The following is a 12,703-nucleotide window of genomic DNA, read 5'->3' as shown; positions in this document are numbered from 1 at the left end:
GTGGTCAAGGGCCTGATGACTGCTTTTTTGAATCTCAGCTCTATCTTTTAACTTTTCTGGGTCTCAGTTTTCTCATCTGTAAAATGGGACTGATAATAGTATATTTGTCCCTGTTGGGACTGCTAAGAGGGTTGGATAAGTAATTATTCATTTGTAACAGCATTTGGTACACAGTCAGTGCTCTAAAATAAATAGTTAATAAGATAACCTCATGGATCTGTGGGGGATTAGAAGTCCAGACTCTTCTCTGAAAGTCTAGTTCATAGGGGCCTGAGGAATACCAAATAGATGGGCAGCAGGACAGATAGGGACAGTGTCCATGGAGGGATGAAGACAAGGAGGTTCCCAGGCAAGGCAGAGCCCTGGGGAGGTGGAGGGGAGTTTCCTTTGCCTGGAAGAATGGACTGCTTCATGGGAAGAGGTCCTGAGAGTACATGTGGTAGGGTTAGGGCTGGGCTGGAGTCAGGAGAGCCTGGACCCCTGCCCCAGCTTAGGCCTGCTTTGCTGTGTGACGTAGGAAAACCACCGCCCATTTCTAAGCCCTTGATTTCTTGGAAGCCAGAAGCCAGAACCATCTAGTCTTGAGGAGTTGCTCCATCATGATCAATGGTTGGGCCTGGACCTCAGAAGACAGGTTCAGGACCCTGTCAAACTCTGAACCAGTGGCAGGAAGGTATGGCTTGAATGTCACTCTGATCTCTTCTCTTTGTCCCACACAAGGACCTTAGGCCCATTCTACTAATGAGGATAAAATGTCAGAGACTAAACTTACTAATTCCTCATCCATCAGGGACAGGATGGATTCCAGAGCCCTTGTGTGTGGGTAATAGTCCACTTAAATGAAATAAACTCTCTCTCCGTCTTTTACCATATCACACAAAAACAACTGAGTGGGTTTTTACACTCTATCAAGAGAGTATGTTTGGGATGATCCGATCTTAAATGTGGGCCACCTGGAGAATTCAGAACTCACCTTGGGGTTTCCAGGCCTACCCAGAGCATCTCAGGGAGAAAGCAGCTATCACCCAGCAGAGCTGAAACCGAGACACAGGGAGAGGCCAGCGGGAGATTAGGTGAGTGTATGAAGCAGCCAAGCAGTGGTGGAGGGGTGGGTGCTCCAGTTGCAGACACTGATTTTTGACCAAGTGGCCAGCCAAGAGTCAAGTACATGCTGTCGAAGTAAAATGCTCTTTCGCAAGAGGCAGCAATGTTTATTTATTTAATATTTGTCAACTTGACATTCCCACTTAGATGTTTGAGACGATTCAAACTTCACTTGTCCCAAACTGAACTTCTGCCTTCGCCCACCAAACCAGCGCCTCCCACATCTGTCCCAGACAATGCCAACTCCCTCCTTCCCTAGGTCAAACCCTTGGAATCATGTCTGATGCCTTTCACACTCACAATCTGTTAACATTTTCTCCTGGCTCTACCTTCAAACCTGTCAGCTCACTTCTCTCCTCTGCTCAAACTCCTTCAATGACTCCCACCTAATCCAGAGTAAAAGATAATGTCTTTGGAATGTTCTAGAAAGCCTAAACAGCCTCGTCCTCCTTATTGGCTCCTAAGAATACCTCTGGGATGTATGCAAGGGAAGAGGCATTGCTCCTACTTTATAGATAAGGAAAAGGAGGCCTAGAGGGTGGAGATAATGTGCCTGAGTCTGGAACACAGGTCACCCATTCTGGGGCTCTGTCCACCCTTCTGTCCCAGATGCCTGAGCAGGCAGCTCCTCATGTCTCTAATCTGATTACCCCAGAGCGCTGCCTCCCTGCCCATTCTCCAGAGACAAGCCAGATGCCGAAATAAGCTTGTGGACAGTGCATGCCTGGACAGGCCCCAGGATTCCACCCCTTTTTAGGCCAGACCAGAGCAGCCGTGAATGGTCCACTCTGGGCTGCTGAGTAGCCATCAGAGGAATTTAAATCCCCTGGGAGCTGGAGTGGATCAGCCTGTTGCACCCCGCCTTGTAGTCTCATTTGCCAAGTGGCTTCTCTGTTCTGAATTGCACTTTTTCTATATCTATAGGGGTCTAACATTTAAACATTCTAAGAAGAGCTTGATGAAACGTGGGCTATATCCTATGAGGTTGACAAATAACCAGAAGCCAGAACATGACAAATACTGGCTCACTACTCGCTGGAGAGAAAAGGTCTGGGTGGAATGTCACAGGGTTCAGTCCTCATCCCCATTCAGTTCAACCAGTCTACCAATCACTTTAAGGTGGAGAGATGGCCTGTTACAGTGTGGTTGGGATGGGCAAGACCTTGGATATCAGATGTCCAAGACTTTGGCCAGCAGGACCAATAAGCTGAATTTAAGATGAAATACAGGAAGAATGAAAGTCAGCTCTGTAATTGGATGCAAACACCAGAAACGAAGTTTGGGATGAGGAGGACAGGGTAGAGGCGAAGCAGGTTTAAGTCCGTAGTTCTCTAGGGAGCATTTTACAAATTCGTTTTTGGCTGCCACTACAATTGGGAGGCGCTAGTGACATTTAGAGGGCAAAGACCAGGGGTACTGGACACCCAAGAGGGCACAGAGCAGTTTCTGCGAAACACAGAACTGTTGAAAATTGCCCTAAACCCTTCACAGCTTTCAAACATCCATCAGATGAAAGTTCATGACAAATATAAATAGGTCAGGCTTTAGTCCATCACGACGCTGAAAGGGTACAAGATGTTACGTGCAAAACTTGGTAACTAAAGAGAAGGTTGTTAATGGCAGGGAATAAAGACAGTAACTCAGTTACTGAAACTTTTCTCTTTCCATCGTCTGTCTAGTCAGTGTATTAGACCATCACCATCTACACAGTCAGAGGAAAAGGGTTCTAGGGCATGAATGCAGTTCCTGCAAAAAAAGTGAAATATTTAATAGAGATGTCAAACCCCTTTTTTTACAGGTTCAAGTCAAACATTCATAAATTAGAGATGCAAGACGCCTCATTGAATTTCTTTAAGGGTGGTCATTTTGAATTTATGTTGCAAAAATTACGGGTTGAGATGATTTACTTGGAGTTACCAGTTGTTTTTCAATCTCAGAAATTGTGCCCTTAGATGCACCCCATGGTTTCTCTATAGCATTGGACGGAAAGCTTCTTTTGTGCTCCATTTGCTCGTCACCTCTGCCTATTGAGGGGTATGGTTGAAAAGAGCTTTATTTTTTAAAGTTCTGAAAGTGGACTGCCTCCCTCTGTTACGGCATAGAATTCTAAGAAAGATGTGTTTTCTATGCGACCACACCAGTACCTTGTCCTGTGTCATACAATGGGAGTTAGGCTGCTGTGTGTCTCGGCATGTTCTCTTTGTTTCAGTAAGGTTATTTCTCTCTTTCTCTTATCATACACAGATAAGCCAGGCATGTTGTGTCTTGTCCTAACAATAGCTTTAATTTTAATTTCCATCTGCACCTCCTGTCCCCTCATTTTCCTGCACTTCTTGTGTGCATTGGTGTCTGATCTGCTTATGTCTCTGGAATCCAAACTTATTTGTTGTGGGCAAATATAGGCTATTATGTTTTCTTGGGTAACTGTGCCCAAGAACATATGGAAATACACAGAATTTTATTATAAATTATCTCCCTTTAGACTTCTTTATATTACAGACTGGGCATTGTATTGACATATATATGTGTTGGTAGATTATCAGCCATGGATTTCATTTCAGAAAATCAAAAGGAAAGGAAGCATAAAATATGTGTTATTAAAAAGGTACTTTGGCAATTACACTTTTGGGTTTATATCCAACTAGAATGTTACACATGGTCAGCAAATGTGCAAGAATGTTGGCGGCAGCACCATTTGCAGTGGTCCGGAACTGGAATAGAGCGTCCATCAGAGTTGAATGGATATGCAAACTGAGGCGAGTCACACAATGGAATATTCCACAGTAAGTAGAACGAGCCATTCCTGACTATGCACAGCAGTGCTGGTGAATCTTACCTGCACACGCAGCTGAGTGAAAGAAGCCAGGCACTAAAGAGCATGTGCTGAATGATCCATCTCTATAAAGCTCTCAGACCAGCACCACTAATTTATGCCATTAGAAAGGATAGTAGTTACACTGGGGTGGGGAGGGGAGGTTAGTGATTGGATGGAAGCACTGGGGGACTTCTGAGGTGATGATCATGTCCTCTTTCTTGATCTGTCATATTCAGTTTGTGAAAATTCATCAAGCTGTACACTTAGGTGCACTTTCTGTATATAATCTTGTATTAGGGTTCTCCAGAGAAACGGAACCAATAGGATAGATAGATAGATATAGACATGTTCACAGAAAGAGATATGTCTATACATCTATGATTCTACCTACATATATGTATAGTGGGGGTTATTTTAAGGAATTGGCTCAGATAACTGAAGGCTGACAAGTCCAAAGACTGCAGGGTAGGACATTTCCTAGGGAACCGTGTGAATCTGAAGGCAGTTTGCTGGTAGAATTCTCCCTTCCTCAGGGGAAGGTCAGTTTAAGAGGAGTCTATTAAGGCTTTCAACTGATTAAATGAGGCCCACCCACATTGTGGAGAGTAATCTGCTTTACCCAAAGTCTACTGATTTAAATGTTAACCTCATCTTAAAAGTATCCCCACAGAAACATCTAGAATTATGTTTCACCAAATATCTGGGTGCTGTGGCCCAGCCAAATTGACACATAACAATGTTTTACCTCAGTGAAAAGTTATTAAAAGGGAGATGGCTCTGGACTGACAGAGTTGAAATCCACTGATTCAGTTGAAGCATATAAAGGAATGCGCTTTATGACTGTAGTCACCAGAGTCAGTTCTCCATTAGGCTGCATGAGTAAGAGTATTATAACCACATCAAAGGAGATGATTCTGTCTCTCTCTGGTGATCAGTTTTGTTCATTTCTAGTGGCTATACCTTCATAGTGACCTGGGTTGTTACTGGAATGATGATGTGGCCAAGGGAGTGGCCAAAGGAGAATGATTGACATGTCAAAGGGGCATGATTCACATAACAAAGCAAAAGGGGGAGTTCACAAGCCGATAAAGGACATCTATGACAAACCCACAGATAATGTCATACTTACTGGCAAAAGACTAGATGTTTTCTCCCGCAGATCAGGAGCAAGACATGATGTTCACACTTGCCACTTCTGTTCACCATTGTACTGGAGGTTAAGTTCTAGTCAGAGCAATCAGTTAAAAATAAAATAAAAGACATCTGGATTGTATAGAAGTAAAACTATCTCTATTTGTAGATGACATTATCTTATATATAGACAGTCATAAGGAACCAATCAGAAAATTAATAGCACTAAGAAATGAGTTCAGCAAGGTTGAAGGATACAAAATCAACATACAAAAATCGGTTGCACTCTGGCAACGAATAATCTGAGGTGAAATTAAGAAAACAGTTCAGTTTGCAACAGTATCAAAAAGAATGAAACATTTAGGAATAAATTTTACAAAAGATGCATAAGACATATACTGGAACCTACAAAATATTATTGAAAGAAATTAAAGAAAATCTAAATAAATGGAGACATTCCATGTATATGGATCAAAAGACTTCATGTTGTTAAGAGGGCAGTATTCTCCAATTGATCTGTCAAAATTCCATCTGGCTTTTTTTTTGCAGAAATTGACAAGATGATCCTAAAACTCATACGGAATTGCAAGGGATCCCAAGTGATGAAAATAATCTTGAAAAAGAACTAAGTTGGAGAACTCACACTTCCCAACTTCAAAGCTAATTATAAAACTACAGTAATCAAGACAATGTGTGCTGGCATTAAGGATAGACATATAGATCAAAAGAACAAAATTGAGAATAAAAAAATCAAGCCTTACCTTTATGGTCAACTGGTTTCAACAAGGATGCAAAGGCCATTCAATAGGGGAAAAAAGTCTTTCATCAAGTGATGCTAGAACAACAGGATATCCACATGCACACCACACACAAAAATCAACTTAAAATGGGTCTTGGACCTAAATGTAAGAGTTGCAACTATAAAACTCTCAGAAGAAAACAGGAGTAAGCCTTTGGGACCTTGGGTAAAAGCCTTCTTAGATATAACACCAAAAGCACAAATGGCAAAATTAAAAATAGATAAAATGGACTTCATCACAATTAAAGTCTTCTGTGTTTTAAACAATATCATCAAGAAAGTGAAAAGACAACCCAAAAGTGGGAGAAAATATTTGCAAGTCACATATTTTATAAGGGGTTTGTATCCAGAATACATAAAGACCTCTTACAACTTATGTACCCAATAAAAAGACAACTCGATTTAAAAATGGGCTAACAATCTGAACAGACATTTTCCCAAAGATACACAAGTGGCCAATAAGCACATGAAAAGATGTTTAGCATCATTAGTCATTAAGGAAGTTATAATTAAAATTATATTAAGATAACACTTCATGCCCACTAGAATGGCTATAATAAAAAAGAGAGACAATATTAAGTGTTGGAGAGGATGTAGAGAAAATGGAAATCCTACTTTGCTAGTGGGAATGTAACATGGTGCAATGACTTTGGAAAACAGTTTGGCAGTCTCTCAAAAAGTTAAACATAGAGTTACCTTATAATTTGGCAATTCCACTTCTAGGTATATACCCAAGAGAAATTAAAACTTTCATCTAAGCCAAAACATGTATGTAAATGTTCACAGCTGCATTATTCACAATAGCTTAAAAGTGGAAACAACCCAAATGTCCATCAATTGTTGAATGGATCAATAAAATGTATTATATCCATATAATGGAATATTATCTGGCAATAAAAAGGAATGAAATTCTGATGTATTCAGTTCTGGTGCATTCTGATGCTACAACATGGAGGAACCTTGAAATGCCAAATGAAAGAAGCCAGTCACAAAGACCACATTATCGTATGATTCTATTTATACGAAATTTCCAGAATAGAATATCCATAGAGAAAGAAATTAGATTAGTGGTTGCATAGGGTGGAGAGTGAATGCTACTGGGTATAGAACTTTCTTTGAGGGTGAAGAAAATGTTCTAAAATGTTCTAAAATTGTGGTGATAGATTCATACTCTGAATATATTAAAAGTCATCAAATTATGCTCTTTAAATGAATTAATTTTGTGGAAATTAATTACATCTCAATGAAACTATTTCAACAAAGAGTGAATCATTGATCCCATGGTTAGCAATTTATACTGAGGCAACAACTCAAAGATCTAACTTATAGCACTCAGAGTTCAGTTGCAAGACCACATTTACTATAAACAGAAAGAGATTTAATACAGGAAATTGGGTTATTGCAAAATTACTGGAAGATTTGGAAAGTGGGCTGGGCCTCCAGGAATGACTGTCAGAACATCCCCCACTACACTGTCCGCCCATGGGAACTGCTGCCTCTGCCACAACCCAGAAGCTTGGGAGCTGTTGTCTTAGGGAATTTGTCATTTTAGCTCTAATCTAAGGATCACATATTGTTGATGTCCCCATCACCATCTCTAGACACCCATGAGCTGGTGACTAGACACTGAGACCATGGTGCAGAAAATCTTAATGCCGTCATAACCAGTAGGAAATAACCATAGCAGAAATGAGAGACCTCCACCTTGTTTTTGCCTTCAAAATCTCACACAGGTGCATTTAATGGGCATGACCTAATTGGTCTCCAAACTTTAGCTGCAAGGGAGTTTGGGAAATGCAAGCTTTGCCCTTCCAGCCCCTGCTGTATAGGAAAGCACATAGAAAGAGGTCAGGATGGGTGTTGAACGAGCCAAGCCACTGTAACCAATGGCTGCAGGGATGACCACTGTTTGTAAGAGTGAAAAATGACAAACAACTTACATGTGCAATGAAAGGGGTTTGACAGATCAGGCCTTATCTACAGGATGAAATTCTTGACAACCAATAAATATGTTGTAGAAATACATGATGTGACTTGAAAATGTTAGACACACACTGAAAAATGGCAGGTGACAAGATAGTACTTACAGGCTACTCCCATGGGAGCAGGAACTGCATCGGTCTGTCCATCTATGAGTCCTGTTGCCTGGCACATGCTTGGCCCAGAGTAGGTGCCCAACAAATATTTGTTGGATGAGTGAAAGTAATTCTACTTTTAGTAATTAAATGTGTAGAAATACATGTGTGTTTACATAAGTTTATAAATATGCATACATTTAAATATGACATAGCAACACTGAAATAAATACAACAAAATGTTAACAGAGTTGATAGTTGGAGTCACTTTTACTTTCCTCTTTTGTCTCGTCTGTATTTTATAAACTTTGAACAGTAAACACACTTAATGTCAATTAGGAAAAAAACAGATGTTCTGTTAAAGCCACAAAGAAAACATGCCTGTCTAATGTTTCTGTCTCCCTCAGCTTCTAGCACAGGGCCGGGCTCAGAGTGAACCCTAGTCCATGCTTGGTGACCAAGTGGGTGTATCTCCATTTTTTGCCAAAGGAATTTCTGGATCTTTCTCAAGGAACCTGTGAGAATAGAGTTGAGTTTCTAAGATAATCCTGACTCTAACACAGTAGTACATCTCCCAGGTAAAATGGCAAGTGCCAAAGCCCTATGACCCTTCCCAAGTGCCAGTCTCAAGTGCTTTCAAAGACCATGCCAGCATGAGATTTGGCTCAAGGGTCTTGCAGAACTGGATCACTGATTCGGTCCTGTCCTTCCTATGCACCTGTTGGGCCCTGGTGCCATTGCTGCTTTGGCCTGCCATGCCAACAACAAAGCCTGACATCCCTGCTACCAGCTGGGCATGGCCAGGCAAAAGCTCTGTGGGAACTGGAAGAGGGTGTCTGTCCTTCAGGGATGCCCCAAGATATTGTGGAGAGTCCCTCAGTGGATGGTTTTTAATACTTTCAATGACACAGCTGTTGAGGTCTTAGCTCACTTCAGAGGAACATAGAGACAAGAAAGAGAAAAGTGAGAGTCTCAGTTGGCTCTGTGCCACCCAGAGCCACACCTGGGCTAGTGAGATACATTATTGGCCTCTGTTTCCTCATCTCACCAAGAGTCAGCTTCTGTCTCACACTTTCTGCCAGTGGGCAAGACATCTGGTAACAACTGGCCTTCTTCTTCCTTGGGAATTTAGTGAGGGTTGGGGGAGACTCCAGAATGCTTGATGGTCAGCACCAGCCACCGCTTCACTTATTACACACATTAGCCAGGTGGCAAAACTGAAGCCCCAGAGGGGATGGAACCTGGTCAGGGTTACACAGCTAGAAAAGGGATGTGTAAGTAGAGGGCTTCCATGTCAGTCATGGTCTCCGGAGACTCCAGGGCGGAACCAAAGGGGAGAAGCAGGGACAGTAATGTCACAGAAGGATGGGAACTTGTCCTACTGGGGACAGCTTACCTCAGAGGACCTATAATCACATCCCATTCCACCCAGTCTTAGGCTTAGCCCCCCTAGAGAGACCATGTGTGAGAAAATACTTCCACTCCTGACCAGCTGTGAACATCATTTCCCATTTGGGCCCCATCTTTAAAATAGGGCCCAGGGACCATGCTTATCACTAAATTCAAGCTCTAAAATTCCATGGTTAATGATTACACCATTATCTTCTCAAAACTCAGCCCTAACCATGCCACTTCCCTGCTCAAAATCTTTTGATTGGCTCCCTATGGCCTAACCTGAGCCTGGCGTACAGGGCCTTTTGTGATCTGAGCCCCACTAAACTCTGCAGCCTTGACATTCTTTCCAAAAAAACCCCAAGCCCTTGCCATGACTCCTCTTTCCCATTAATTCCCCACACTCTTCCTCACTCCATGACTTTGCCCCTACATGCAAATATACACCCCTTTGCATGAAATGCTCCTCTTTGCCTTATCTGCCTGTCAAACTCCTACTCGTACTGCAAAACCCAGATTAAGTGTCACCTCCTCTGCGAAGCTTGTCCCAGTCTACCACACAGCAAGAATCCCTCCCCCATTTGGGTTCTCTCAGGCCCCAAGTCTTTCTCTAACACAACACTAAATCCTCAACCCTATACACTGTTCACATAGTGAGTGCATTGTAACCTATTTCCTGCACTGACATGAATATTCCTTGACAGCAAGAACTGTGTCTTATTTATGACTCATCCCACAGTAGGTGCTCAACAAATATTCAATAAATAATGATCCGATAAGTAAAAAAATCTCTCTCTAAAAAAAAGAGCCTCCCCCATCCCCTTACAGCTCCATCTCCAATTCCATATGGCTCTCTAGACAATGTGAGTCCCCTCTGAACCTCAGTGTTGCCAGCTATAAAATGGCAAAGATGAACTGGTTGGCTTCTGAGGGCACAAATTCTCTCTCCCCATAAGTTGTGAGGTGTCAGAGACCCTAGTGATGCTACCAGCTAAAAACTAGTTCAACTAAAAAGGAAACTGAGGTACAGAAAAGTTAAGCAATCTCCAAGGTCACACAGGAGCTAATGAGTGTGGACCAAATCTTCACTGAGTTTGCTCTAAGCTCACTGCTTCCTGGCGTTCAGATACAGCTCACACCTTGCGCACGCATTGCCACATCAGGGAAGAGAATCTCGGGCAGAGGGAGCAGCCACTGCAAAAGCTGTAAATTGGGAGATTGCCAGTAAGCTGAAGGAATGGAAGGGAGGCCAGCAAGGCAGGAACTGAGTAACAGGGAGAGAATGATAGGAGAGGAGGCCAAAGAACAATAGGGTCAGATCATGGTGGTCTTGATGAGAACTTTGGCTTTAAACAGAGTGAAATGGGGGGCCACTGCAGGTTCTTGAGCAGAGGCGTGGCATGATAAGCCTTATATTTTACTGAGATCTCTCTGGCTGCTGTAGGGAAAGAGGGAAGGAGACAGCATCAAGGGAGGAAGCACAGAGACTTAGTCCAGGTGAAAGATTCCAGTGACTTGGACTGGAGTGATGGCAGCCGAAGTCATGAGAGAGGGTTGGATTCTGGAAATACTTGAAAGGCAGAGCTATCCAGATTTGCTGATATACTGGGTTTGGGATCTGAGTGGGTGGTGGAAGGGAGAGTCAAGACTGACTCCAAGGTTTGAAGTCTGAGCAAATGGAATGGAGGCATCTCCATCTGCTGGGATGGGGAGACTGGGAGGAGCAGGTCAGGGGTGGGGAAGATCAGGGAAGTTGAGGAGGTGACCAGAAACCTGGATCTGGAATTTAGGAGAGAGGAAAGGGCTAAAAATGCAAATGTGAGAGTCACCAGCACACAGAGAGCATCTGAAGTCACGAGGCAGGCAGAGCTCCTTGCAGACCAGTGTAGATTGGAGGAGATGATGGATGTAAAGCACACATCCCCAAACACATTAAGTGCTTATCAAATAATGGCCATGCAGCTGCTGATATGGTAGCTGTCACTGGAACATATGACCATGGGGTAAAGGACAGACAAGCACAAAGAACAGAATGGGCAAAGGCACAGCAGTGTGAACAGGGCCCTGCCACCACCCTAGCCCAGGACTCCATGCTTTCCTGCCTGGACACTAACGCCAGCCTCTGTCTTGCTCTCCCCATGTCCTTACTCCCACCCCAGTGAACAAATGGTCCCTTGCAAGAGAAATGCATTTTTCAAAAAGCATGGGGTTTGGAACCAGGCAGTGTACCAGTTTCTCTACCTGTAAGAGGGTGGGTCATTGAAGGGCTTTTACAAAAGCCACTGGAGGTGGCTGAGCTGCTGTTTGCTGCTCCCTGTGAACCTGGGAGGGAGAATTAATGAAGCCAAAGTCCTGCTGGCTTCTGCCTCCTGGAGGTACCCCAGTGGATGATCTATCTGAGCTCTAACAAGATAATCTACAGGTTTCTTGGATCCACTGGTTTAGAAAGATACCGTTTTTCTGAAGCTACTTGATGGTTGCCAAGAAGGGTAAGAGTGGGGGGCTGGGGAATGGAGCTGGCCCATGTGTTCAGTGGGCAGGATGTGTCAGAGCATGGAACCGGCCCACAAAAAGGTATAGACCAAATGTAAGCCTGGCCCCACAGCCCCAGGGCCCACCCCAGCTCCAGAAGTTCCACCCCATGACCGAGGGCAAGCTCCTGGTTCTCTCTGAATCTGGCCTTTCTCCTCTGGAAATTGGGAGATGGAGCCATTCATCATGCAGAGAACTGCTTGAGAGATTGACAGCTTAGGGCTTTGTGGGGCTGAAAACAAATGAACAAAAAGCAATAACATGCATAAATCTTTTCTGCACAGAGCTGGCAAATGGTCCACGATGATGCTAGCATCCCCTTTCACCCATGTCCCAGAACTATCAAGGTCTTCCAAGCCCTTGGGAATAAGAGTTATAAAAACAGGCAACATTTGTGCACCTGTTACCAGTGCCCAGTGCTACCCCATGCAGTAACTCATGTATTTTTGAGTCTGGGAGGTTGGCATTCTCATTATCTCCATTATTTGGGTGAGAAAACTGAGGTGTAGAGTCAGGAAGGTATTTGCAGACAGTCATGCAGCTGGGAGCCGTCAGACCTGAAGCCCGCCATCACCTCTGCCTCCAGGCTTCCAGATAAGCCTGGGTACCACCCTGAGCACCCAAGATGTGTGGTGACCTAGGATGAAAGTAGGTCCTGAGGTTGAACTTGTCCCCATCTGAGACGAGGTACCAGCCACTTCCCTCTTCCCAGCTCCCCATTCCCCCAACAAGCCCACAGCTGCACACCACTTAGGAAAGGACAGGGTTAATCTCATTTGAGCCTCTGGAATGTGCATAGGGTGCTTCATTTTATTTTAAAAAGCTTAAAAAAAAAAGACCCCAACCTGTCAGGTC

General features: G+C 43.5%; 1 long non-coding RNA gene across 1 annotated transcript; it reads left to right on the top strand.

Annotated features, from left to right (window-relative positions):
• The first annotated feature begins 1,023 nt into the window (after window positions 1–1,023).
• On the top strand, window positions 1,024–6,893 carry LOC130683951 (uncharacterized). The gene is made up of 3 exons (XR_008998087.1): window positions 1,024–1,073; window positions 3,750–3,887; window positions 5,600–6,893. It is a non-coding gene; the product is annotated as an uncharacterized LOC130683951 (long non-coding RNA).
• The last annotated feature ends 5,810 nt before the right edge of the window (window positions 6,894–12,703 follow it).

Source organism: Manis pentadactyla, chromosome 5 (genome assembly GCF_030020395.1).
Source record: "Manis pentadactyla isolate mManPen7 chromosome 5, mManPen7.hap1, whole genome shotgun sequence".
NCBI lineage: Eukaryota > Metazoa > Chordata > Mammalia > Pholidota > Manidae > Manis > Manis pentadactyla.
The sequence above is the reverse complement of the archived record's forward strand: the minus strand, read 5'-3'. Positions and strand labels throughout refer to the sequence as shown.